Below are 27802 nucleotides of genomic sequence, written 5' to 3'. Positions count from 1 at the left end.
CAGAGAAAGACTAGCTGTGGTAGAAAAGAAAGAAGACAACACATATATAGAAGGCGATTACGAGAAACCATGAGTGAGGGCAAGAGAGGCAGGGGGCCCTGAGGCAGGGCCAAGGATCTCAGGCAGGAAGCAAGGGGACAGGGGACAACAGGGAGTAAGACATCTAATAGCACTGCCATACCTACAGAGTAAGATGAGAAGCTGAACAAGAGCAAGCTGTGGAGAGATATGACAGATCTTAAAGGATATTCGATTAAGGAAACAGAGTTGGTGAGATAGAGGCTACTCTGGGCTCCTGGGTGACTCAGTCAGTTAACTGCCTGACTCTTGATTCTGGCTCAGGTCATGATCTCATGGATTCATGAGACTGAGCTCCACCCCGGCCCTCCCCACCCCTGCCCCCATCAGGCTCTGCTTGGACAGCATCAAGCCTGCTTGGGATTCTCTCTCTGCCCCTCCTCCACTCGTGCTGTCTCTGCCTCTCTCAAAACAAACAAACAAACAAACAAACAAATAGAAAGAAAGAAAGAGAAAGAAAGAAAGAAAAAGAAAGCAAGAAAGAAAGAAAGAAAAAGAAAGAAAGAAAGAATTTAAAAATATACGAATTAAATCTGTGTACTCACTGTATACAGAATAAAATCCAGAACTCTCTTTTGGTATTCCAAGTACATAATGCTTTGATCTGTATCCAACTTTTCAGCCTCCTTCCTCACTATTCATACCAGCTACATGTGTCTACTGGCATTTTGGGCACAAACTTGGACCTTTTCTACTTCTTTGCCCTTGGTTCATGCTATTTCTTCACTATTGACACTTTCCCCCATACCCATTCCCCTTTTGACATATTAGCCTTGTTTTAGCACAAAATTCAAACACACCACCCTCCAGAAGCTTTTGGAGACACCCTAGTTAATTCTTTCCCTCAAAACTATCTTGAAGGTATTACTTTATTATGGCACTTACTTGCTTTTATGCCTCCATCACTTTGTGAGGATTCAGAGAACAGGAGATTTGTCTTACTCATCGTTTGAGCCCTTCCACTGAAGTTCTAAGTGATTACACATAAACATCATCCACAAAATGTTGGTTGTATTCACCCGAACTTAAAATTACATAGCTCAGTAGCTGTTGACATTGTCATATAGAGTGGCTCCCCCCCAAATATCTCCCAAACAACCTAAGACAAAACTGAGTTTCTTCTTACTGTGGGAAAGAAGAGTACTACCTTGAAAGAGTCTTCATATCCTCACTAGTTGGGAAAAACAAAGTGGAGACATTTATGTTACCTAATGTCTACTTTTAAGTATGAATTTCAATGTGGGGAACTTGGTTAGGATTGGGTAAGAATCATGATATGGTAGTTTGATATTGATGGACACAGTATAGTGAGCATTTGGAAGGGACACGTTCAAAGGGTATTAAAATATAAACTTGTTTAATATTTTTTATCTATTGGAGGGGTGCCTGAGTGGCTCAGTCAGTTAAGCGTCTGACTCTTGATTTGGGCTCAGGTCATGATCTCACAGTTCATGAGTTTGAGCCCCATGTCAGGTTCTGCACTGGCAGTGCAGAGTCTGCTTGGGAATCTCTCTCTCTGTCTCTCTCTCTCTTTCTCTCTCTCTCTCTCTCTCTCTCTCTCTCTCTCTCTCTCTCTGCCCTTCCCCACTTGTATTGTCTCTGTCTCTCTCAAAATAAATAAATGCTAAAAAAAAAAAAAAGATTTTTTTTTTCTATTGGAGAGTTGGTGGGTCATCAGAATGCAACATACAATCATTCATTATATGTATCTTCTTGGGCAAGCTTTTTCTGAAAGAGTAAAGTTATATTGATGAAGACAGTATAATAGTAGGATCATGTTAATGTGGATAGTAAGCTGTGTAGGAGGTAGATGGCTTCTTTCTTCACATCAAGGAAAATTTGCCAGGCATCCAGTAACAGTATTTTAAGGATAGATTTTAGATGAAAGTGAACAGAAATAAAACATCCAAAGCTTGTTTATTGTTTCATCACCCTAAGTCTCTTCCAATAACCAATTGCCTCATTCTTTCAAATGAGACGAAACAGCTGGAGCACTATCTTCTGATTCCAACACATAGTCCCTACTAGGAAATTTATATTCACCTGTTTTTAGAACTTTCAATATGCCCCTAAGGTTCTTAATGTTGGAGAATAAGACAGAATGATAAAGTATGGAGAATTTGGGATTGTGTCAGGGATGGTAAACAAGCTTATTTTGCATATCAGTATTGAGTTCTTAGAGGGTTCTTCTGAAAGGATTCTGAGGCCAGGTCTGGGCTTACCAGAAATAGCAGTAATGATTGATTAATAATATCTGCCATGAGCACAGTAAGGCAAGTGTCCACATGCTAAGTATTTGCCATTTCTGGGTTACTCAGTTGAGAAGACTATACTGCTGTTTCATCCTATTCAGACTTCTTGTTTGGTTTTGCTTCGAGTTTTGCTTCCTCTTCTTCCTAGTAGAGCCATCCCAACTAGCCTCTAGGTCTTTTTTTGCCAAAATCTTTGGATGAAAGCTCTGGTGGGATCCATAAAAGTGCAGGTATTATTTCAGAGAAGTAAAATAGTAAAGTACCATTCAGCCAGAATATACTCAGTCAATGAAAATCTCCAGAGAATTGGGGTAAATGCTAAGAATATTCTGACAGGGATACAAGACTAAAAATAATACCTTCATACTTCCTGACCACAGAGAGGCCCACATATGGGGATGTGACCCAAACCAGCCAAGAAAACCCTTCCCTGGGATGGTGTAATCTGGTGTTAGTAAAAGAAACTATCTTCTTACTTCTGCAGTTGCTAAGTAGGGTTGTTGGTTTAAAAGCATGAAACTGTTGCAAGCAATGCTTCTTCCCCACAACTCGCCCTGTATCTGATGTCTGGAGAAATCCAATATGAAGAAGGAAAAATTGAGGCTAACTCTGAGAAAAACCACACAGAAAGAAAGAATGACAGAAACTGGAGGACATTATGTGAACCTTGAAGATCGCCCTGCTCCCAGACTTTTCAGTTATGTCAACCAAAAAGTTCCTTTTGTGTATGCCAGTGTCTGAGTCATTTCAAACTAAAACACTCCTGACCAGGATTCATTAGACCCAGGTCTAATGATCATTCTCAAATTCCAGACACATGCATAATTTTGTGGTTCGTGGGGCATCCTCCTCTTCTTTGCAGTCCTGTACCAATATGCCATACATTTCATAAACAAAGTTTTTCACTTCACTTTGTAAACACATATTTTATACCAGTCAGCTATATCTCTTGTATTGCATGGAACCCAGACTAAAATTCAAAGAAATTCACAAGAGGCCAAATATACCCTTTAGTGATGCCTGCATCAGAGTGGATAGAATAAGAGAGCAATAACACTAAACTATTTGGGGAGATGAAAAAGTAGAAAACTATTCACATGATCCCTATTAAGCTCTTTCACACTCTTAAAATGTTCTGGGGCTCTATGATAATAGAAATAAAAAATTCAAAAATCATCAAATCTTTCTGGAGAAAAATAAATTTCTTGAAAAGAAAGACTACAGGAAGAGCACCTATCTCGGAATAACTGTGTTACTTAAATTGACCTCTAGAGGTCACGTCTAGCCAATGCGATCCTCTTCTGATAATGCAAATGTTTCATTGGCCTCTTTAGTGTCTTGCAAACTGTTTCCTGGAGCACCTGGGGTACTGGTGAAATGCAGCAGGGACTTCATCAGGGGGAAGGAGATGACAAGGGACAGATTTCAGGCTGTATCTTTCATCAAACAGAATCTTATTTTAAAATTATCTTTTGTGTGCTGGTCACCCAGAGAAACCTTATGTGCAAAAAGGTTTTCACTGCTTAAACACTTAGAAGCTAAATGCTTTTAACTATATAGATAGCATGAATCCAAGTATTGAGTTCTTAGATATTGAGGATCTTAGACAATGTAAGAAGGTATCAGTGATTTCCCATATATAGAGGTAACCTCTAGTACTCAAAGTTGTGTGCAATGTATTAATCTAAAAGGATCATCCTTTTTCCCAATTCTTTATTAGAAAATTAGTTTCTGTTCAACTTACTCTTCAGAGCATGCACCGACTGATGAGCACTGTTTGTTAGAAAGTAAAGTTTGAGGTTTCAGGTAGTAGTGCTGCCTCTGGGGTTTAATAACTTGGACTTCTCAGACAGTCTCAATGTGAAATTCTACCATTTGAGATCAAAAGTTCACCATACAAATAGACCTCTATTGTTGCAACACAGAGACCCCCATATGCAAAGTAACATTCCTTCAAGACGTCCCCTTTATATATGATCAATAATTCAAAACACACCTGTGCTCGCACTATGGTGCAAAGGACACATAAAAAAAGACTATTAAGAAGCACTGGTAAAATAAGCATATAAATGTATTGTGGCTTTATAGAATTATTCCCTAACACATCAAAGACTAACACTGTTGTGACCTTGTTAATTTTATAATTCTGTCCTTTTCCATAACCAGAGAAGGCCTCAAAAGAGTGAGGACCTCTAATTCTTTCTCCTGCTCTCCATCTTCAAAGTGGGATTTCTTTTTCTTTTTTGCAGTTAGATTCCATTCTTCTGCTTGAGGTAATAAGTTCAGGGAATTTTCAGAGAAAAAGCTACTCAAAAGAATATAAATGTCAAACACATGTAAATTTCTCCTGCTCCATTTTCCCCCAACTCAGGAATGTCCTTTGTTTTCTCTTGGTATGTTTCAGCTGGCTGACATCTCTGGATGAGGAGCAATCACCCAGGCAGCATCTTTACAATGTAATGACAATCAGTTACCAAAAATGTGCAGGCACTGATAACAGAATTCAGAAGGGTCAGAAATGAGTGGAAGAAAATAGGCATTTCAAACAAGTGCACTGCAGCTGCTGCTGACCTTGGCTTAAGATTGCATCCAAAGCATTTATTAATTTTCTGTTGTAAAATAGAGGGAAGCCAAGTGAAGTCCTGATAAAGGATCATTCTGGAAAGGAGGGGAGAACACTTTACTGTTTAAATGGTATCCTGCAGTTACATTATTTCAGAAACATCTTTGCTCCCACTTATGTCAGTAGGCCAAGATAAAGGAGTTACTAAGGAGTAGACATGACATGTCTTCAGATTTATACTTTGAGTATGATCCTATAGTTTTATGGAATTGGGTAACTAAACCGGGCACATGTAAAAAACATGCACCAAAGATTTCGGCAAATTTGTAAATGAACAATTTATCCCACAAAAATGCTTTCTCCAGAAGACAGCAAGTATACAAATATGAAAGCAGCTGTAGCAGCTACCTTTTTTTGAATGACTAGTATAATCCGGGTGTTCTTTCAATTCACAAGGACTCTGCAAGCTGGGTAACATTCTCTACCTTACAAAGGAAATATCAAAGGCTTAAATTAACTTGTTCATGGTCAAGCAGTTAATGAGACAGACCTAGGATTTAAAAGTAATCTTTTTTTTACTCTAAAACCAGGAGTCCTAATCTTTATGCCCTCCACTTAAAAATGGAGAACCAGAATGGTGAGGGGTCAGAAGATTATGTCACATGAGCTAAAGAATCTTAGCCATTCAATCTATAAAAAAACAAGAGGGGCCCTGGGTGGCTCAGTCTGTTAAGTGTCCAACTTCAACTCAGGTCATGACATGACCTCATGGTCCGTAAGTTCTAGCCCGCATTGCACTCTGTGCTGACAGCTCAGAGCCTGGAGGCTGCTTATGATTCTGTGTCTCCCTCTCTTCCTACCCCTCCCCTGCTCATGCTCTCTCAAAAATGAATAAACATTAAAAAAAAAAATTTTAATTGGTTTAATCTATAAAAAAAAAAAAAGAGGTTCAATCGGCTTTATAGGACCTGTGGGAAAATATCTAAAAGGTCATCATTTGCATGAGAACAGACTTTTTTTAATCTGTGTTTTATTAAAAATAAACAAGAATTTGTGGGTGCTACTTCTAACTATGTCAAAGAAGCTTGATTCAGACTCACCTTCTTATATAAAACAACTATAAAAGCTAGAGAAAATAAATAGGGGAAAAAAACCAACTGTTTATATTTTATCAGAGAGCAATTAAAGTAGACAGACTTCAATACATCAAGATATCAAAGAAAAAATATATATCGAGAAAATCTTCTATTTGTGGGGTATTTTTCCCCCTCCAATTTAGAGAAAATAATAGGGGCAGATCAGAAAATAGGAATTAAGAGGTTCTGTCTCACTGGGTTGGGAAGACCAAAGTAAATTAGTTCAAGGCTACCAAGAAAACCAGTATTTAAGAGAAAACAAAAATGTTTCTAGATAATCCCCACTAAAAGTCAAATAATTTGTCACTAGCACAATGATATTAGAGAAATACTAAAAGAAGTTCTTCAGTCAGAGGGAAGATGATCCCTGGTAGAAAAAGAACACTAATGGAGAAATAAATTAAGAGCACCAGAAAGGGTAAAAACTGAGAACTGAGGGTTGATGCAGGGTGGGAGGGAGGAGAGGGCAGGTGATGGGTATTGAAGAGGGCATCTTTTGGGATGAGCACTGGGTGTTATATGGAAACCAATTTGACAATAAATTTCATATATTAAAAAAAATAAAAAAATAAAAATAAATAAAAAATAAATAAAAATTTAAATTTAAAAAAATCTTGAAGAAAAATAAAATAAATACAATAAAAAATAGTAAATATTGAATATTCAATAAAATACATCTTGTGCAAATAAATTTTATATATACACATATATACATATGCTTGAATGTATTTTATGCATAATTTTAATATGTGACAAAAATAACACAAAAGATAGGAGAATGGTAAATGGAGTTAATATTTTTAAGCTTTGATTTACCCTAGAAGTGGCAAAAGTAAAATTGAAGTTGGAATAAGTAAAAGTTTCATAATGTAATCTTTAAGATAAAACCTAAAGTGAAATAAAGAATTTATAGTTAATAAATAAATATAAGGAAAAGAGAATATATAAAAATTTTATCAATTTAACAGAAGGCAACAAGAGCAGAAAAAATATGTGGGGAAAATAGAAAACATAGTAAAAATAATAGATTTAAACTCAAATATATTATCAATTACATTAAACATAAATGGCGTAAACATTCAATAAAAATAAACAGTCAAATTGGGAAATAAAGAATAAAACTCTACCGTATATTACTTCCAAAAGACACACCTAAAATATGAGAACCAGAATGAGTGAAAATAAAAGGTTATATATCCTGCAAATACTAATCAAAATAAGGTTGATATTAGTATACTAATATAAAATGGAGATTTTAAGGAAAGAAGTATTAATAGAGGCATATCTTATAATAGTAAAAGATAAATTCGACTGGAATGTAAATATGTACACACCTAATAACATTGGCTCAAAAGATACAAATCACAAACTTACCAAACTAAAAGGAGAAACAAAAATATATATTTATAGCTTGAAAACAACTCACATCTTTCAGTAATTAATAGAACAAACAGAAAAATAAAAGATAAGATATTTTTGAACAACCCAATAAACTAACTTGACCTGATAGATATGTATATACATAGAACATTCTTCTAAACAACTGCAGAATACATGATCCTTTCAAACAGACATAGTATCTTTGTCCAAAATGGTCCATAAAGCAAGAATATGTCTTTGATCACAGTGAATTAAGTGGAAATTAGTAACTGACAGGTAACTAAAAATTCCCCAAATATTTATAAAGTAGCAACTGTTTTCTAGATAATTTATGAGTCAGAGAAGAAATTACACAGGCAAATTAGAAAATATTATCAACTAATTATGAAAACATAGATATAAGACTTTGTGGAACACAGCCAGGGCATACTGGTGGCTCAGTCAGTTAAGCACCAACTCTTGATTTCTGCTCAAGTCATGATCTCACCATTCTTCACATCAAGCTCCGCATCAGGCTCTGTGCTAAGAGCACAGAGCCTGCTTGGGATTCTCTCTCTCTGCCCCTCCACTGTTCATGCATGATCTCTCTTTTAAAGTAAATAAATAAACCTAAAAATAATAATAATTTGTGGAATGCAGCCATAGTAGTGTTTACAGAGAAATTTTGAGTTAAATACACATTTTAGGAAAAAAAACCTGAAAAATTATGTAACTGTCTCCTAGGAAACTAGAAAAAAAACAGCCAATTAAATATTAAAGATAAGCGCAAAAATTAATGAAAGAGAAAACATAATTAAAAAGAAAAATTTGCTCTTCTGAAGAGATTAACAAAATTTATAAATATCTAACAATACTGATTACAAAGAAAAAATTTCAAGAATTTAAAAAGAATATCATTATAGATTTTAGAGATATTCAAAAGATGGTAACTTCCAGCTTTCAGACAAGATGGAAAAGATTTTAAGGGATAATTGTTCTCATCATATATATTAGAAATATAATTCCCACACCTCCCCACCATATTTAAGATACTGAAGAGTTACAGACACAAAGTTGTCTAAAGAAATTAAATAAAGGAGGAGTGTGAGATCTTTCTAGGTGAGCAGATTATCAGTGTAGTCTTACCCGCCAAATTTCCTCCATGGAACAGTTGCTGAATGTGTGGAAGTGGCATGGAAGCTGAATTGGAAAGCAGAGAGAACATTCTGTAGTTTTACAGTGCTTAGACCCCCAACTCCTACTAGGGGGAGTGGCTTGTAGTATACCCAAGGATGGAACAAGTTAATTCCGAAGACATTTGAAAACACAGGTGAAGTGAACCTAACTAAAACTGCAACCCAGCAACAAATCAGCTCAAATTTTGACTGGATATAAAAATTGCCCATTCTCCCTAATTTAATGACAGGGGGAAGTACCTACCCTCTCTTGTAGAGGACAGTATCTACCCTAGGGCTACAGCTTTTTCATTACAAAATTTGTGATATACAATAAAAAGTTACAAAAAAATGAAGAAATGGTATGACAGGACTCCAAATTGAGAGAAAAAAACTGTCAGTAGAAGCAGATTCACAAATGGCTCAGTTATTAGAATTAGCAAAGACCTTAAAATAACTATTAAAATACATTAAGAGAAGATCATAGAATGAATAAAAAGAAAATTTTAAGAGAAAAATAAAATATAAAATAAGACCAAGTGGAAATTCTTTTTTTTATTAATGTTTATTTTTTGAGAGAAGGAGAGAGAGTGTGAGTGGGGAGGGGCAAAGTGAGAGGGGGAGAGAGGATCTGAAGCAGGCTCTATGCTGACAGCAGAGAGCCAGATGTGGGGCTCAAACTCATGAACCAAACCTGAGCCAAAGCTGAATGTTTAACCACTGAGCAACCCAGAGGCCCCCCCAAGTGGAAATTCTAAAAGTGACAAAATACAAAATATGAAATTAAGAATTTATTTAATGGATTTAGAGCAGAATGGATGCAGTAAAGAAAAAAATATCATTTCATCCAAGTCATCACAGTCAAACTGGTTAAGTACCAAAGATAAAGGAAAAACTGTTAAATGCAGACACAAAATAAATTCATGAATGACAACAAAGGAAATAGGCAAATTATAATCAGGACAGCAAGAATAAAAATGATAGCTGACTTCATCAGAAAACAATGGAAGACAAAAGACAGTAGAACTGGTATTTTTAAACTACTAAAAGAAAAAATTTATAATTCAAAAGCGAACTCTATATAAAGACATTTTTAGACAAACAAAAACTGTGACAATATGTTACCAGGTTTTCACCAGGCTGAAAAGGAATAATCTATGATGGCAGCACAGATATGCATGAAGAAATGAACACCAAAAACGTCAACTATGTGCACAAATGTAAAAGAACATTTTTAAAAAGCCAAAGAAAGTTATTGGCTATTAAAAACCACACTAAGAACAATACATTGAGGGGTTCATAAAACATGTAGAAATAAAATATAGGACATCAATAGCATGATACAGCAGAGGGAATGGAACCATGCTCTTAGAAAGTTTTGACAGGGAGGAGCCAAGATGGCAGAATAGCATGGAAGATTTTTGTGTGTCTCGCATCCATGAAATACAGCCAGACCAACACTAAACCATCCTACACACCTAGAAAACTGATTGGAGGATTAACACAACAACCTGCACAACCTGAACCACAGAATTCACAGGTACGCGGCGCAGAGAGGTGAACTTGGGGAGTGAGAAGGCGCGGGAAGGGAGGTGCTTTTGTGAGTAGAGAGAGGATGGAGACTGGGGTGGGGGAGAAGACATCTGAAAGCTCCCCAAAAGCAGCTGGAGAGAAAGTGGAAAATTGGAAACAGCCACAGGAACTAAACTAAAAAGGGAGAAAGGAGAAAGGAGAGGGTTTAAGTTCCATTAAGACCGTAAACAAGGGGAGCACAAAGTCTGCAACTTCGCAGCTCGATACATGGTGGTGCTCTGGTGAGAAGGGTGAATCCTCAGGAAGAAAGTGGGGTCCAGGAGGTTCTCGGGCCACACGGGGAAAAGCGGTTCCACTGCTGGAAGCACATTTGGTAGAGACTGTTGAAGCCACTCAGTCCCAGCAGACCCCAGAAGGTGGCCACATTCACTGATGTTGGAACAAGGTCATTAAGGGTGAAGCCTGGTGCCAGATGTGTGTTGTGATTTTCCATAATACCTGAAAAGCTGCTGCTACACTATCTCGCAAACTTTGTCTGGGGCAGGCTGGCACCTGGCCGCAGCCTTGGAGCACGGGCAGCAGCAGGCTCCAGCAAGCGTTCCTGGGTGCAGCCGACATTTGGCCATTGCTCAGTGAGACTCTCCCGCAGAGGGGCGGAATGGGTCAAAGCCACAGTCCTTCAGAAGTAAGAGGCTGGGGAAAACAGCCATATCTGAGACAAAACTCGGGAGAGAGGAACTGCCTGGGACCTGGTCACAGAGAGTGAAGAAGTGGGGAGTGGATGAAAGCTGAAGACAGAGGACAGGTGCACGATTGCTGATCTAGGAGAACAGAGTTCTCATACTAAAGACTGGGTGGCTGGGTGGCACCATTTTCACCACTCCCACATATGTGTATACACACCTACGAGTGCCACAACACTTCACCCCAGTAGGCTAGCAGCACTATCTAGTGGAGAGCAGAGCTGTTACACTGAGCCCCGCCAACTGGGCCAACCTTGCTCTTCAAGAACACAAGTCTCACCATCTGCTTAGTTTATCGACTATAAAGTGCTACATAGTCTGACTTCTAGGGGAAAACTAAGTAATTTCAGTCCTACTTCAATCTGTTAGCAGGTCCATCTATTCAATTTTCTTTCTTTTTTTTTCTTTTCTCTTTTATACTTCTTTTCTTTTTCTTGAATACAGAAAGAGAAAAAATTCATTTTTATTTTCAATTTTTATTAAAAATATTTTCCTTCAATTTTTATTACTCTATTTTTTACTTTTGTGTAAATTTTTTCCAATTCTATTTTACTTCCATCATTTTATTTTATTCTAATTCAGTGTATTCACCTTTTCAAATTTTCAAATGATTTGTTTTTTTCTTTTCTGTTTCTTTTTTTCTCTTTTTCATTCTTTTTATTTTTCTTGAATGCAGAAAGAGAAAAACTTCATTTTTACCTTCAATTTCTATTAAAAATATTTTTTAATATTTTTACTCTATTTTTGCTTTTATGTAAATTTTTTCAAATTCTATTTTACTTCCATCATTTTATTTTAGTCTACTACAGTGTATTCACTTTCTCAAATTTTCAAACAATTTCCTTTTTTTTCTTTTTTTCTCTTTTTTCTCTTTTTCACTTATTTTCATTCTTGAATACAGAAAGAGAAAAAATTCATTTTTATTTTTAATTTTTATTAAAAATATTTTTCTTGAATTTTTTACTATATTCTTTACTTTTATGTATTTTTTTTCAAATTCTATTTTACTCACATCATCTCCTTCTAGTCTACTTCAGTGTTTTCATTTTTTCAAATTCTCAAAAGATTGCCTTTTTTCTTCTTCCCTCCCTGCTTTGTTTTGCTAATCTGTCAAACCACTTTCAACACCCTGACCAAAACACACCTAGGATCTAGCATCATTTATTCAATTTGTGTGTGTGTGTGTGTGTGTGTGTGTGTAATTTTTTAATTTTAATATTGTTTTTAATTTTAATTTTAATTTTTCTAATTAATTCCTTTCTTAAAAAGGAATTTTAATTTAAAAAAATTAAAAATTTAATTTTTCTCATTAATTCCTTTTTTCCCTTCAAAATGACAAAATGAAGGAATTCACCCCAAAAGAAAGAGCACAAAGAAATGACAGCCAGGGCTTTAACCAACACAGATACAAGCAAGACGTCTGAACCAGAATTTAGAACCATGATAATACGAATACTAGCTGAAGTCGAAAATAGATTAGAATCCCTTTCTGCAGAGATAAAAGAAGCAAAAAATACGCAGAATGAAATTAAAAACGCTATAACTGAGCTGCAATCATGGATGGATGCAGCGGCAGCAAGGATTGGATGAGGCAGAACAGAGAATCAGCAATATAGAGGACAAACTTATAGAGACTAATGAAGCAGAAAAAAAGAGGGAGATTAAGGCAAAATAACACAATTTAAGAATTAGAGAAATCAGAGACTCGTTAAAAAGGAACAACATCAGAAGCATAGGGGTCCTAGAGAGGAAGAGCGAGAAATAGGGGTAGAAGGGTTATGTGAGCAAATCATAGAGGAAAACTTTCCTGACCTGGGGAAAGACACAGACATCAAAATCTAAGAAGCAGAGGACCCCCCATTAGATTCAACAAAAACCGACCATCAACAAGGCATATGATAGTCAAATTCACAAAACACTCAGGCAAGGAGAGAATCATGAAAGCAGCAAGGGAAAAAAGTCCCTAACCTACAAAGGAAGACAGATCAGGTTTGCAACAGACATGTTGCAACTTGGCAGGCCAGAGAGGAGTGGCAGGATATATTCAGTGTGCTGAATTAGAAAAATATGCAGCCAAGAATTCTTTATCCAGCAAGGCCGTCATTCAAAATAGAAGGAGAGATAAAAAGTTTCCCAAACAAAAATTAAAGGAGTTTGTGACCACTAAACCAGCCCTGCAAGAAATTTTAAGGAGGACTTTCTGAGGGGAGAAAAGATTTTATATATATGTATACACACACACACACACACACACACACACACACACACATATCAAAAGCAACAAAGATTAGAAACCACTAGAAACTCCAATTCTACAAGCATCATAATGGCAATGAATTCATATCTTTCAGTACTCACTCTAAATGTCAATGGACTCAATGCTCCAATCAAAAGACATAGGGTAACAGAATGGATAAGAAAATAAGATCCATCTATATGTTGTTTACAAGAGACCCACTTTAGACCTAAACATACCTTCAGATTGAAATAGGGGATGGAGAACCATCTATCATGCTAACAGTCAACAAAAGAAAGCCAGAGTAGCCATACTTATATCAGATAATCTAGATTTTAAAATAAAGACTGTATCAAGAGATGCAGAAGGGCATTATATAATAATCAAGGGGGCTATCCACCAAGAAGACCTAACAATTGTAACTATTTATGTGCCAAATGTGAGAGCACCCAAATATATACATCGATTAATCACAAACATAAAGAAACTTGTCAATAGTAATACCATAATAGTGGGAGACTTCAACACCCCACTCACAGCAATGGACAGATCATCTAATCAAAAAATCAACAAGGAAACAATGGCTTTGAATGACACACTGGACCAGATGGACTTAACAGATATATTCAGAACATTTCATCCTAAAGAAGCAGAATATACATTCTTCTCCAGTGCACATGGAATGTTCTCCAGAATAGACCACATACTGGGACACAAATCAGCCCCAAGTAAGTACAAAAAGATCGAGATCACACCGTGCATATTTTCAGACCACAACACTATGAAACTCGAAATCAACCACAAGAAAAAATTTGGAAAGGTAACAAATACTTGGAGACTGAAGAACATCCTACTAAAGAATGAATGGGCTAACCAAGAAGTTAAAGAGGAAATTAAAAAGTATATGGAAGTCAATGAAAATGATAACACCACAACCCAAAACCTCTGGGACACAGCAAAGGCGGTCATAAAAGGAAAGTAAATAGCAATCCAGGACTTCCCAAAGAAGGAAGAAAGATCTGATATACAACCTAAGCTTACACCTTAAGAAGCTGGAAAAAGAACATCAAATAAAACCCAAAACCAACAGAAGACAGGAAATAATAAAGATTAGAGCAGAAATTAATGCTATCAAAACAAAACAAACAAACAAAAAACAGAACAGATCAATGAAACCAGAAGCTGGTTCTTTGAAAGAATTAACAAAACTGATAAACCACTAGCCAGTTTGGTCAAAAAGAAAAAGGAAGATCCCAAATAAATAAAATCAACAATGAAAGAGGAGAGATCACAACCAACACAGCAGAAATAAAAACAGTAATAAGAGAATATTTTGAACAATTATATGTGAATAAAATGGGCAATATGAAAGAAATGAACAAATTCCTAGAAATATATACACTACCAAAACTGAAACAGGAAGAAATAGAAAATTTGAACTGACCATAACCAGTAAGGAAATCGAGTGAGTAATCAAAAATCTGCCAAAACACAAGAGTCCAGAGCCAGATGGCTTTCCAGGGGAATTCTACCAAACATTTAAGAAAGAGTTAACACCTATTCTCTTGAAGCTGTTCCAAAAAATAGAAATGGAAGGAAAACTTCCAAACTCTTTCTATGAAGCCAGCATTGCCTTGATTCCAAAACCAGACAGAGACCCCACTAAAAAGGAGAACTATAGACCAATTTCCCTGATGAACATGAATGCAAAAATCCTCAACAAGATATCAGCCAACCGGATCCAACAATACATTAAAAAAATTATTCACCACAACCAAGTGGGATTTATACCTGAGATGCAGGGCTGGTTCAATATCCACAAAACAATGAATGTGATTCATCACATCAATAAAAGAAAGGACAAGAACCCTATGATCCTCTCAATAGATGCAGAGAAAGCATTTGACAAAATACACCACCCTTTCTTAATAAAAACCTTCAAGAAAGTAGGGATAGAAGGAGCATACCTCGAGATCATAAAAGCCACATACGAGTGACCCAACGCTAATATCATCCTCAATGGGGAAAAACCGAGAGCTTTCCCCCTAAGGTCAGGAACAAGACAGGGATGTCTACTCTCGCCACTGTTATTCAACATAGTATTGGAAGTCTTAGCCTCTGCAATCAGACAACACAAAGAAATAAAAGGCATCCAAACTGGCCAGGAGGAGGTCAAACTTTCACTCTTCGCAGATAACATGATACTATAGATGGAAAACCCAAAAGATTCCACAAAAAAAACTGCTAGAATTGATTCATGAATTCAGCAAAGTTTCAGGATATAAAATCAACGCACAGAAATCGGTTGCATTCCTATACATCAACAATGAAGCAACAAAAAGAGAAATCAAGGAATTGATCCCATTTACAGTTGCACAGAAAAACATAAAATACCTAGGAATAAATCTAACCAAAGAGGTGAAAAATCTATACACTGAAGACTATAGAAAGCTTATGAAAGAAATCAAAGATGACACAAAAAAATGGAAAAAGATTCCATGCTCCTGGATTGGAGGAACAAATATTGTTAAAATGTCCATACTACCCAAAGCAATCTACATATTCAATGCAATCCCTATCAAAATAACACCAGCATTCTTCACAGAGCTAGAATAAATAATCCTAAAATTTGTATGGAACCAGAAAAGACCCCAAATAGCCAAAGCAATCTTGAAAAAGAAAACCAAAGCCGGAGGCATCACAATCCTGGACTTCAAGCTTACTACAAAGCTGTGATCATCAAGACAGTATGGTACTGGCACAAAAACAGACACTCAGATCAATGGAACAGAATAGAGAACCCAGAAATGGACCCACAAATGTATGGCCAACTAATCTTTGACAAAGCAGGAAAGAATATCCAATGGAATAAAGACAGTCTCTTCAGCAAGTGGTGCTGGGAAAACTGGACAGCAACATGCAGAAGAATGCACCTGGACCACTTTCTTACACCATATACAAAAATAAAATTGATGAAACACCTAAATGTAAGACAGGAAGCCATCAAAATCCTTGAGGAAAAAGCAGGCAAAAACCTCTTTGACCTTGGCTGCAGCAACTTCTTACTCAACATGTCTCCGGAGGCAAGGGAAAGAAAAGCAAAAATGAACTGCTGGGACCTCATCAAAAGAAAAGGCTTCTGCACAGCGAAAGGAAACATTCAGCAAAACTAAAAGGCAACCGACAGAATGGGAGAAGATATTTGCAAATGACATATCAGATAAAGGATTAGTATCCAAAATCTATAAAGAACTGATCAAACTCAACACCCAAAAAACAAATCATCCAGTGAAGAAATGGGCAAAAGACATGAATAGACACTTCTCCAAAGAAGACATCCAGATGGCCAACCAACCCATGAAAAAATGCTCAACATCACTCATCATCACGGAAGTACAAATCAAAACCACAACGAAGTATCACCTTATACCTGTCAGAATGGCTAACATTAACAACTCAGGCAACAGATGTTGGCGAGGATGCGGAGAAAGAGGATCTCTTTTGCATTGGTGGGAATGCAAGCTGGTATAGCCACTCTGGAAAACAGCATGGAGGTTCCTCAAAAAACTAAAAATAGAACTACCCTACGACCCAGCAATTGCACTGCTAGGCATTTATCCACGGGATACAGGTGTGCTGTTTCAATGGGACACATGCACCCCCGTGTTTATAGCAGCACTATCAACAATAGCCAAAGTATGGAAAGAGCCCAAATGTCCATCAGTGGATGAATGGATAAAGAAGATGTGGTATATATATACAATGGAGTATCACTCAGCAGTCAAAAAGAATGAAATCTTGCCATTTGCAACTATGTGGATGGAACTGGAGGGTATTACGCTAAATGAAATTAGTCAGAGAAAGACAAAAACATATGACTTCACTCATATGAAGACTTTAAGAGACAAAACAGGAACATAAGGGAAGGGAAACAAAAATAATATAAAAACAGGGAGGGGGACAAAACAGAAGAGACTCATAAATATGGAGAACAAACTCAGGGTTACTGGAGGGGTTGTAAGAGGAGGGATGGGCTAAATGGGTAAGGGGAATTAAGGAATCTACTCTTGAAATCATTGTTGCACTATATGCTAACTAATTTGGATGTAAATTTAAAAAAATAAAAAATAAAAATAAATAAAATAGCAGACATCCAAAAAAATTTTTTTAATTAAAAAAAGTTTTGACATTACTCATGAAATAATAAAATACCAATTATCTTGAGAAGTTGGGGTAATAAATTGAGGATGCATATAGTGATCACTAGAGCAGTGCTTCTCACCTTTGTTAATTTTTCCCCCAAAGGGATAGTTGGTTGTCTCAACTGGGGCTGGAGTTTGGGGAGGGGGTTGGACGAGTGGAGGTTGGGGATAGCTACTGTCCAGAGATGCTGCTAAACATTCTACGATGCATAAAACAGCTCCTACAACAAAAAATTACCCGTCCCCAAAAGTCAATATTGCTGAGATTGAGAAAGCCAAAGTACTAAATGCTTACCAAAATAACCATTTAAAACAAACAAAAAATCCAAAAACCAAAAACAAAACCCAAAAAGCCAAAAAACACCCAAGATGTTATAGCTTAACCTGAGTGATTTAAAACCACATGACTAATCAGAAAGAAGGTAAATACAGAGAAAAATAAAGATGGGATAAATAAAAAATAATAAGCCACTAGACACAAAAGGAAATATATCAATGATTACATTTGATTTTTTATGAACAAATACTCCATCTATTGGCATAAAGTGGTTCATAATAAGACAGATTGTCAAATAATCTGGCAGACAATTTTTCCAGACAGATCGGAAGAAATAAAGCACAACTATATTTTTTATAAGAAACATACATATATAAATGCAGAGATAGGTTGAAAGCAAAATGGTTTGAAAAAATATATACCATACACCCTCTAACCATAATGTTGGTGTGGCTGTATAAATATCAGAAAAAGTAGACATCAAGACATGGAGTATTATTAGAGATAAAGGGGGATTTCATAATAACAAAAATGGTTGGCTAATAGAGGACACCATTCCAAATGTGTATGTAATGAACAGCATCACTTCAAAATACATGAAGCAAAAATTAAAGCTAGATTTGATAGAACTAAAAAAAAGACAAATCTATAGTGATAGTTGGAGGTAGTAACATCTCTCTCTCAGTAATTCATAAAACTAGCAGTAATCAATCAATGGAACAAAATTATTCAGTAATATTCAGTATTGGCGAAGAAGATTTTGCACAACCCCTTAGCAAATTTGACATAGTTGATATGTATTAAATATGACAAACAATAACTACAGAATGTGGAACATTCTCCAGAATAGACCAGAATGCTTGGTAAAGCACATCTCAAAAGTTTAAAAGCAATGAAACCAAAAAAGAAGTTCTCTGTCCATAATTGAATTAAACCAGAAGGCAATTATAAAGACAACTAGAAAATCTCCAAATGCTTGACAAATAGATAACGCATTTCCCAATAACCCATGAGATAAAGAAATATTACTTAAAATTTGAAAATAATTTGAAGAAAAACAAATGAAATTTCAACATGTCAAAATTTGTGAAATGGAACTAAAGCAGAGTGTAGAGAAAATTTTATAGCTTTGAATATATATATATATACATATATATATGCATACACACACACATATGTACATACATACATACATACATATATTTTGTATGTATATTTTTTGTATATATTTGTATATTTGTATATTTTGTATGTATATATTTTTTTATGTATATTTTGTAAGTAGGCTTCACACCCAGCACAGAGCCCAATGCGGGGCTTGAACTCATGACCTGAGATCAAGACCTGAGCTGAGATCAAGAGCCAGACACTTAACTAACTGAGCCACCCCAGGCACCCCACTTTAAATGTATATATTGGAAAATGTTTAAAATAAATTATTTAAGCTTACTTGTCATGAAGCTAAAACTAAAATTGGGAGTAGAAATGAACAGAAATCAATGAAATAGAAAATCAACAACGCAAAAAATTGGTTCTTTGAGCAATTAAAAAAAAATTTTTTAATCTTTAGTTAATTTTGAGAGAGAGACAGAGTGTGAGCAGAGGAGGAGCAGAGAGAGAGGGAGACACAGAATCCAAAGCAGGCTCCAAGCCCTGAGCTGTCAGCACAGAGCCTGACTGGGGGCTCAAACTCACGGACCACAAGATCATGACCTAAGCCTATGTCAGACACTTCACCGATGGAACCACCCAGGTGCCCCTATTTTAGCAATTTTTAAAATAACTTCCTTAAAAGACTAATCAAGAAAAGAAATACATAGGGCACTTGGGTGACTCAGTTGGTTAAGCATTCAACTCCTGGTTTTGGCTCAGTTCATGATTTCATGGTTCCATGAGTTCAAGTCCCATGTTAGGCTCCGTGCTGACAGTGCAGAACCTGCTTGGGATTCTCTCTCTCCCTCTCTTCCTTTCAAAATAAATAAATAAACTAAAAAAAAAAGAAAAATATATAAACCACCACTATCAGAAATTAAAAATGAACATCACCTCAGATATTAAATAATAACAAGAGAATATTATGAACAATTTTGCATTAATAAATTGCCCAGGGAGATGAATAAACAAGTTGATTAAAAACATATCTTACCGGGGCGCCGGGGTGGCTCAGTCAGTTGAGCGGCCGACTTCGGCTCAGGTCACGATCTCGCGATCCCTGAGTTTGAGCCCCGCGTCGGGCTCTGTGCTGACAGCTCAGAGCCTGGAGCCTGTTTCGGATTCTGTGTCTCCCTCTCTCTGACCCTCCCCCATTCATGCTCTGTCTCTCTCTGTCTCAAAAATAAATAAACGTTAAAATAAAAAAAAAAAAAAACACATCTTACCAAAACTGACACAGAAAAATAAATAAAAACAAAATATTTCTGTATTGGTTAAAGAATTAAAATCTATAATTTAAAACCTTTCCACAAAGTAAATTACTGACCAGATGGTTTCAGTGGTGAATTCTCCCAAACACTCAAATATACAAATAATACCAATATTATTGGTACAAAGTCTTTCAGAATAAAAAGACCAAAGAAACAATTCCTAACTCATTTTATGAGGCCAACAATATCCTGATACCAACAAAGTTTTTAAAGAAAAGTAACAGACAGAAATATAAAATGTCTAAAATATACCAGCAAGTCGAAAAGAGAAATATGTGAAAAAGGACAATACATCATGACCAGGTGGGCTTTATTCCAGAAATGCAAGATTAGTTTAAGCTTTAAATTTAAGCTTCAAATATCCATTGAATAGAAATTTACTCTAGAGTCATGAACTGGAAGATTCATTAAGATAACAATTACCTTGCACCAAAAATTAATGTATACATTCAATGTGTTCCCTACCAAAATCCAAATAATTCTTTGCTTTTGGCAGAAATCGACAAGATTGCACTAAAATTTGTATAAAATATATCTAGTCTAGCTATAAAAATCTTAAGGAAAAATAAATGTAAGCATACAATACTAAATTTTAAGAATTTCAATAATGCTATAGCAATTAAGACAGTGTGATAGTGTGGTATTGGGAGCAAGACTAGACAACTAGATCAATGGGGCAGACTATAGAGTCAGGAAATAGATTTATACACAAAAGGTTGCTTTATTTTGCTAGAGCAATTCAACCAAGAAAGGAAGACTTTCAGATGTTAAACATCTGAGAAAAAAACAAACAAAAAAACCTTAACCTTTACTTCATACTATATATAAAAGTTAATTTGAAGTAGATTGTGAATTTAAAGAAATCTATAAAGTTTCTAAAATAAAACTTTTGTGAATGTCTTCATTTACTGAAGTAAATTTCTTAAACAAGACACAAAGAACACAAATCAAAGTTTTCTTTTTCTAAACGATACAACCGACTTCATTAAAACTAAGATATTTTAAAACACCTAAAAGGAAACATAGCACTAATCTCCTAACATTGGCCTTTGCAGCATTTTTCTGGATATGATTCCTCAGACAAGGGAAACAAAAGCAAAAATCAACTATTGAGATTATGTAAAACTAGAAATCTTTTGCAAAGCAAATGAAACCATCAACAAAATGAAAAGATAACGTCCTGAATGGAAGAAGACACTTGCCAATGATCTATCTAATCTGGGGTTAATATCTAAAATATGTAAAGAACTCAAACAATTTACACCAAAAATCTCCTTTTAATCTGATTTGCAAATGGGCAGAGGACCTGAATCCAAGTAGACATACAGATGGCCAAAAAACACATGAAAAGATGCACTAATCATCAGGGAAATATAAATCGAAACCACAATGAGATCACCTCACACCCCTAAGAATGGCCAGTGTCAAAAAGATAAGTAAGTGTTGATGAGATGTGGAGAAAAAAGAACCCTCATGCACTGTTGGTGGGAATGTAAATTGACTCAGCCACTATGGTAAACAGTATGGAGACTCCTCAAAAAGTTAAATATAGAAATACCATTTGACCCAATAATTACACTACTGGCTATTTCCCAAAGAAAATGAAACCACTAATTAGAAAAGATATGTACCCCTATGTTTACTGCAACATTATTTATAATAGCCAAGATATGGGAGCAATCTAAGTGTCCACTGATAGATGAATGGATAAAGAAGATATGATATATATATACACAATAGAATATTACTCAGTTATAAAAAATGAAATCTTGTTATTTGTAACAACATGGATGGACTTAGAGGTATGCTAAGTGAAATAAGTCAGACAGACAAAGATAAATACCATGAGTTCACTTCTATGTGGAATCTAAAGAACAAAACAAATGAACAAACAAACAAATGCTTATAAATACTGAGAACAAACTGGCAGTTGCCAGAGGGGAGAAACATAATAGATAAAGGAAATAAAGAGATAAAAATTTCTAGCTATAAAATAAGTAAGTCAAGGGGATGGAAACTACAGCATAGGGAATATAGCCAATAATATTGCATTAACTGTGTGGTGACAGATGGTAACTATACTTATTATGGTGAGCATTGCATAATGTATAGGATTGTTGAATCACTATGTTGTGCACCTGAAACTAATATAGCATTGTACATCAAGTATATTTCAAAAAAATAAATAAATAAAAAGGAAAGAAGAAAACCTAAATCTACTGCCCATCAATGATATCTTTACCAAAGTGAAAAGGCAAGCCACAGACTAGGAGAAAATATTATATAGAGATATATAAATATATGACAACAGACTCATATGTATAATGTGCCACAATTCCTATAAATCACTTAAAAAAAAGGTAAATAGCCCAACTATTTGGAAATGAGCACATGGCTTGAAAAGACATCTTTCAATAGAAGATTTTCAAAAGGTCAATAAGAACATGAAAGATTCTCAACGTGTAACTCAACAGGGAAATTCAAATCAACTAAGCCATACTCACTAGTAGGGCTAAAATTAAAAAGGATGACAAAACCATACCTTAGAGGGAGTGTGGAGCAGTTTTGACCATTATACATTACTGGTAGAATGTAAAATGGTTCAACCATATTTGACAAGTACCTGGTGGTTTCTCATATTGTTAAATATATATCCTACCCTATGGCCTACCAATTTTATGCCTAGATATACACCAAAAAGACCTAAGTACATATATCTATAAAAATACTTGTATAAGACCATTCATAGTGGGGCACCTGGCTGGCTCAATCAGTAGAGCATGCAACTCTTAATCTCAGGGTCCTCGAGTTCAAGAATGGAGCCTACTTAAAAAAAGTAAATAAATACAAAATAAAATAAAATGGGTCGTTTCTCTTTTTTTAAAGACAGAGGGTCCATACCAACTTTATATTCATAACAGCTTAAAATTAAAAAAAAAATATTTGTCCACCAACACAAAAATGGATTAAAAATTGTGGTAAATTTGGGGCACCTGGGTGGCTCAGTCAGTTGAGCGTCCAACTTTGGCTCAGGTCATTATCTCATGGTTCATGAGTTCAAGCCCCATGTCAGGCTCTGTGCAGACAGCAAAGAGTGGGGAGCCTGCTTTGGATTCTGTGTCTCCCTCTCTCTCGGCCCCTCCCCTAAGGACACTCTGTCTCTCTCTCAAAAATAAATAAATATTTTTAAAAATTTAAAAAATCTGTGATAAATTCATACAATGGAATATCACACTACAATAAAGATCAAATACACTCCAAACCAACGTAACAACACAGGTGACTATCAAAAATATTGTAATCAGCAAAAGAAACCAAATACTATGTGTATATACATATACATATACACAATACACACACACACATATATATATATATATATGTATTGTATGATTCTGTTTATATGAAGTCCAAGAACAGATGCAACTAATCTACTCTGATATATGAGAACAGTGCTTACTTTGGGAATACGAGATATTCATTGGAAAGGAGTATGATGGAACTTTCTCAAATGATCTGTAACTTTCTCTGAGTGAATCTTATACAGGTATAATCATAAAAACTTACTGAGCTGTACACTTAAGACTTGTACATTTTACTTCATTTAAATTATACTCAATATCAAAAAGATAAGTGGATGTTATAAACAACTTTATGCCAATATATTTGAAAATCTAGTTGACATGTAAATATCCTTTAAAAATCACATGTAACAAAAACTGAAAAGTCTCATATCTATTAAAGAAATTTAATCCATCATTTAATATCTCTGACAAATGAAACTCTAAGCCCAGGTGAGAGGGTGTTTTTCTCACAAACATTTAAAGAATAAATAACAATAATACCACACAAATTGCACCAGGAAGTGGAAAAAGGGTAACACTTTTAAACTGGTTTTAGAAAGTCAGAATAGTATGAGTGCCAAAACTTGACAAGGACATTACTAGTAAGCCAGACATAAGGCCAGCTCTTTCTTATGTTTAAGTTTTAGTCATAGAAATCTTAACAAAATGTTAACAAAAATCAAACTTACCAATCAGTATATAGAAGATAAATACATCATGATTAAGTTATATTTATTCCAGGAATATAACTTTGGCTTAACATTTGACCCTCAATCATTATAATGTCCACATTAACAGAAAAATTATCTGATCAACTCAATAGCTGAACAAAGCTTTTGAAAAAATTCAATACCCATTCATAATTTCAAAAAAACTTTAACAAACTAGAAATAAAAGGAAACTTCCTCAATCTGGTATTATATCTAGTATTTTACTGATAAAATTCTGAAAGAGTCTTCATGCTTTATAGAAAGGTAGAAGGACACCAGCTATCACCTCTTCTATTAAACATTGTAAAAGGAGTCCTGGCTAATGAAATATTACATAAAGAAGAATAAATAGCACGGGATTTGCAAGTGGAGAACTAAAATTATTATGTCAAACATCATAGTTGTATATATGGAAAATACAAAAGCATCTATACACTAATAGAATTACTGAGCGGATTTAGCAAGATCACTGAGTATGAGATCAATATACAAAATTTAATTGTATTTTTCATATAAGCAAAGAGTAAGATGTAAATATATAATTATATACTATTTTATAACAACATCAGAAAATATTGTTATCTAGGGAAAGATTTTAACAACGGATATGCAAATCTTCTACAGAGTAAACTATAAAACTGTTTTCGTGGTAATACTAAGAAAAACTTCAGAAGATGTAAATAAGAGGGTATATAGCATGTTTCTGGACCGGAAGCTTAAATGTAGAGATGTTACTTCCCCCCAAGTTTATCTATAAATTCAAGGCAATCCAGTGATTTTTTTTTTAAATTGACAAACATTTCTAATATATATATGCAAATGCAAAGGATCAAGCTAAACTCAAAGAAAAAAAGAACAAAGTTAGAAAACTTACACTATAGGGTACCAAGATTTATTTAAAGTTTAGTAATTAAAACCATATGTAATTGGCACAAGAATATGGACACAAACCAAAGAAAGAAAAGAGAATTCTTGGGGCGCCTGGGTGGCTCAGTCAGTTGAGCATCTGACTTCAGCTAAGGTCATGATCTCACAGTTCATGAGTTCGAGCCCTGCGTCGGGCCCTGTGCTGACAGCTCAGAACCTGGAGCCTGATTCAGATTCTGTGTGTCCCTCTCTCTCTGCCCCTCCTTGGCTCACACTCTGTCTCTCTCTCTCAAAAATAAACACTAAAAAAAAATTTTTTTTTGAAAGAGAAGAGAATTCTTAAACAGACCTACACATGTTTTGTTCACTTGATTTATGACAAAGTTATCACTGTGATTCAAAGAAATTGATCATCCTTTAATATACTTTACTGGATTAAATGGATATTCATATTAATAAAACATGACAGTTGATATTCTTTCCCCCATGTTATAGAAGATGACACTGGGACTCCAAGAGGTAAATGGTGTCACTAAGATCACATAACTAATAAACCAGAGCTACATAAGATGTTGTTCGTCCTGGTTATGACCCAAGAACATATACATTGTTTCATTTGATTCCTCCAAATATTGTTTTTATCAAAATTTTGTAGATAAGGGAACATACTCCCAGAAATTAAATAACACCTAAGACTACATGTGATAAGCAGAATAGTGACACCCTCCTCACAAAGATGTCCACCTTTTAATCTGCAGAACCTGTGGATATGTTATCTCACATAGCTAAAGGAACCTTGCAGATGTGTTAAAATTTTTGAGATGGGGAGATTATCCTGGATTATCTGGATGGGATAAATGCAATCACAAGGGTCCTTATAAAAGGGAGGCAGGAGGGTCAGAATCAGAGAGGAGATGTGATAATGGAAGAAGAGGTCACAGGAGGAGATTTGAAGATTTGAAGCCACATTGCTGGCTTTGAAGATGAGGATGTAGCCTTCAGCCCAGGAATACAGGTGACCTCTAGAAGGTGGAGAAGACAGGGAAATGGATTTTTTCTTGGAGCCTCTGGAAGTAGCACAGCTTTGCTGACACTTGGATATCAGCCCACTGAAAACCATTTCAGATTCCTCACCTCCAGAATTATAAGGTAACAAAATTGTGTTTTAAGTCACTAAGTTTGTGGTAATATGTTACAGTGGCAATAGGAAGCTAATACACATACCCAACTAGGATTTGCCTCTAGGTTTTTCTGTGTCCACAGTTTATGCATTTAATCAAAATATGAGCATAGTTACCATAATGGGAAGCAAAGCTAAAGCATCTATCAGAAAGGCTTGCCCTGCAGAGATCTTTGGTATGGCCTATTTGATCATGATATCTCTAAAATTGAAATATACAGGCAAACTACTAAAGCCTATTTGATTTGCATAAGCATACAAACATACGTAGCAACTGGCAGAATCCTCATGGAGTGAGAGCTCCCTGAGTCATCTTGGACTTTCTTCTCCAATCTATGTATAGATGTAAGTATACACACACAGATGTATAATGTATAGATACGTAAACATACTTATATGTGTATGTGTATGGGTAACATACTCTATACATGTTTATGAATATCTTTATAGATATGCACACAGATACACACATATATTTGCATGTATATGAATAAAATATCTGTGAAAGAATATATTAAGAAACTGTTTAGAAAATTTTGCTTCCAAGAAGGGGAACTCAGTTCTTAGGGAATATGTTTGAGAGGCTTTTAATTTTACAATTAGATATCCTTTTGTATATTTTAAATGTCAACCCAATAGAAGTGTTTGCCTATTAAAAATACACACTTAAAATTTAAAAACTATAGAAATTCTCCTATTGTGCTTCCATCAGCAAGAGTCAAAAGAGGTTCTAGGTATTTTTTCCCAGGACTCTCAACCATTTCTCCCATCCGATACTCACTGCATTTTCTCCACTCTACCCTGAGACTGTGAGGCCTCATGTGGCTATGGCCTTTATCCCTGTCCACATAGAAAGCTCAGGCCCTCCAGGTCAGTTCCCAGTCCCTATGGCCCTCCATATAAGTAGAGTTCCTCCTCCTGCCCACCCCTTTCTTTCTCTCCATAGTATTTACCACTAGCTGGTACAGTTTCTATTTTACACCCTTATCTTGATCATTGCTTATTTGCCCCCACTGTAAAGTAAGCTCCATTAGGGTACAGATTCTTGTCTGCCTTGTTCACTCCTGTGAACCAGAACATATAAGAGTACCTGGACACAATAGGCTCTCAATAGATATTTAATGAGGGAATGAGAGAGGGAGTGAGAGAAGGAATGAGAGATTGTCTAGTACTCTGCTGGGAACCTCAGCTTCACCAGCAACAATGTGAAGAAGAGATGAGCAGAGGGAAGTCTGTTCCTTATGGGCAGGACTGGACACAAAGAAGAAATTCTACTGAGGAATGTCCCCTCTGTTAGTTGCCCCTGGAGACAGGTCTTCTGCACCCACTTGTGCCCCATATTACTTGCTGCAGCAGGAGCTTAGGGGGGAGAAAGGCTGGAAGCCAACTAATGGGGCACGAGGCTGAGTTGAAGCATTAGGGCCCCCATGGCTGCAAGGTCACTGATGTGAGAAAGGGACACAATGACAGTCATGCTTGCAGCAGGTAGTAGAGCACAATGAACATCTTAATAAGAAAATTTTATGATTTCCTAATGGATTTTCTAAGAAAAACCTGCAGAAAGAATAATGAAAGATACTTGGAACTTGCTGTATGATTTGTGTGAATCATGGACAGTTTCAGGAGATGAGGCCCTAGCCTTTTATATATTATACACACACACACACACACACACACACACACACACACACACACACACACACACAAATATATCCTAGAATAGG

This window comes from Acinonyx jubatus, chromosome A1, assembly GCF_027475565.1.
Source record: "Acinonyx jubatus isolate Ajub_Pintada_27869175 chromosome A1, VMU_Ajub_asm_v1.0, whole genome shotgun sequence".
NCBI classification, from domain to species: Eukaryota; Metazoa; Chordata; class Mammalia; order Carnivora; family Felidae; genus Acinonyx; species Acinonyx jubatus.
Note: the sequence above shows the minus strand (reverse complement) of the source record.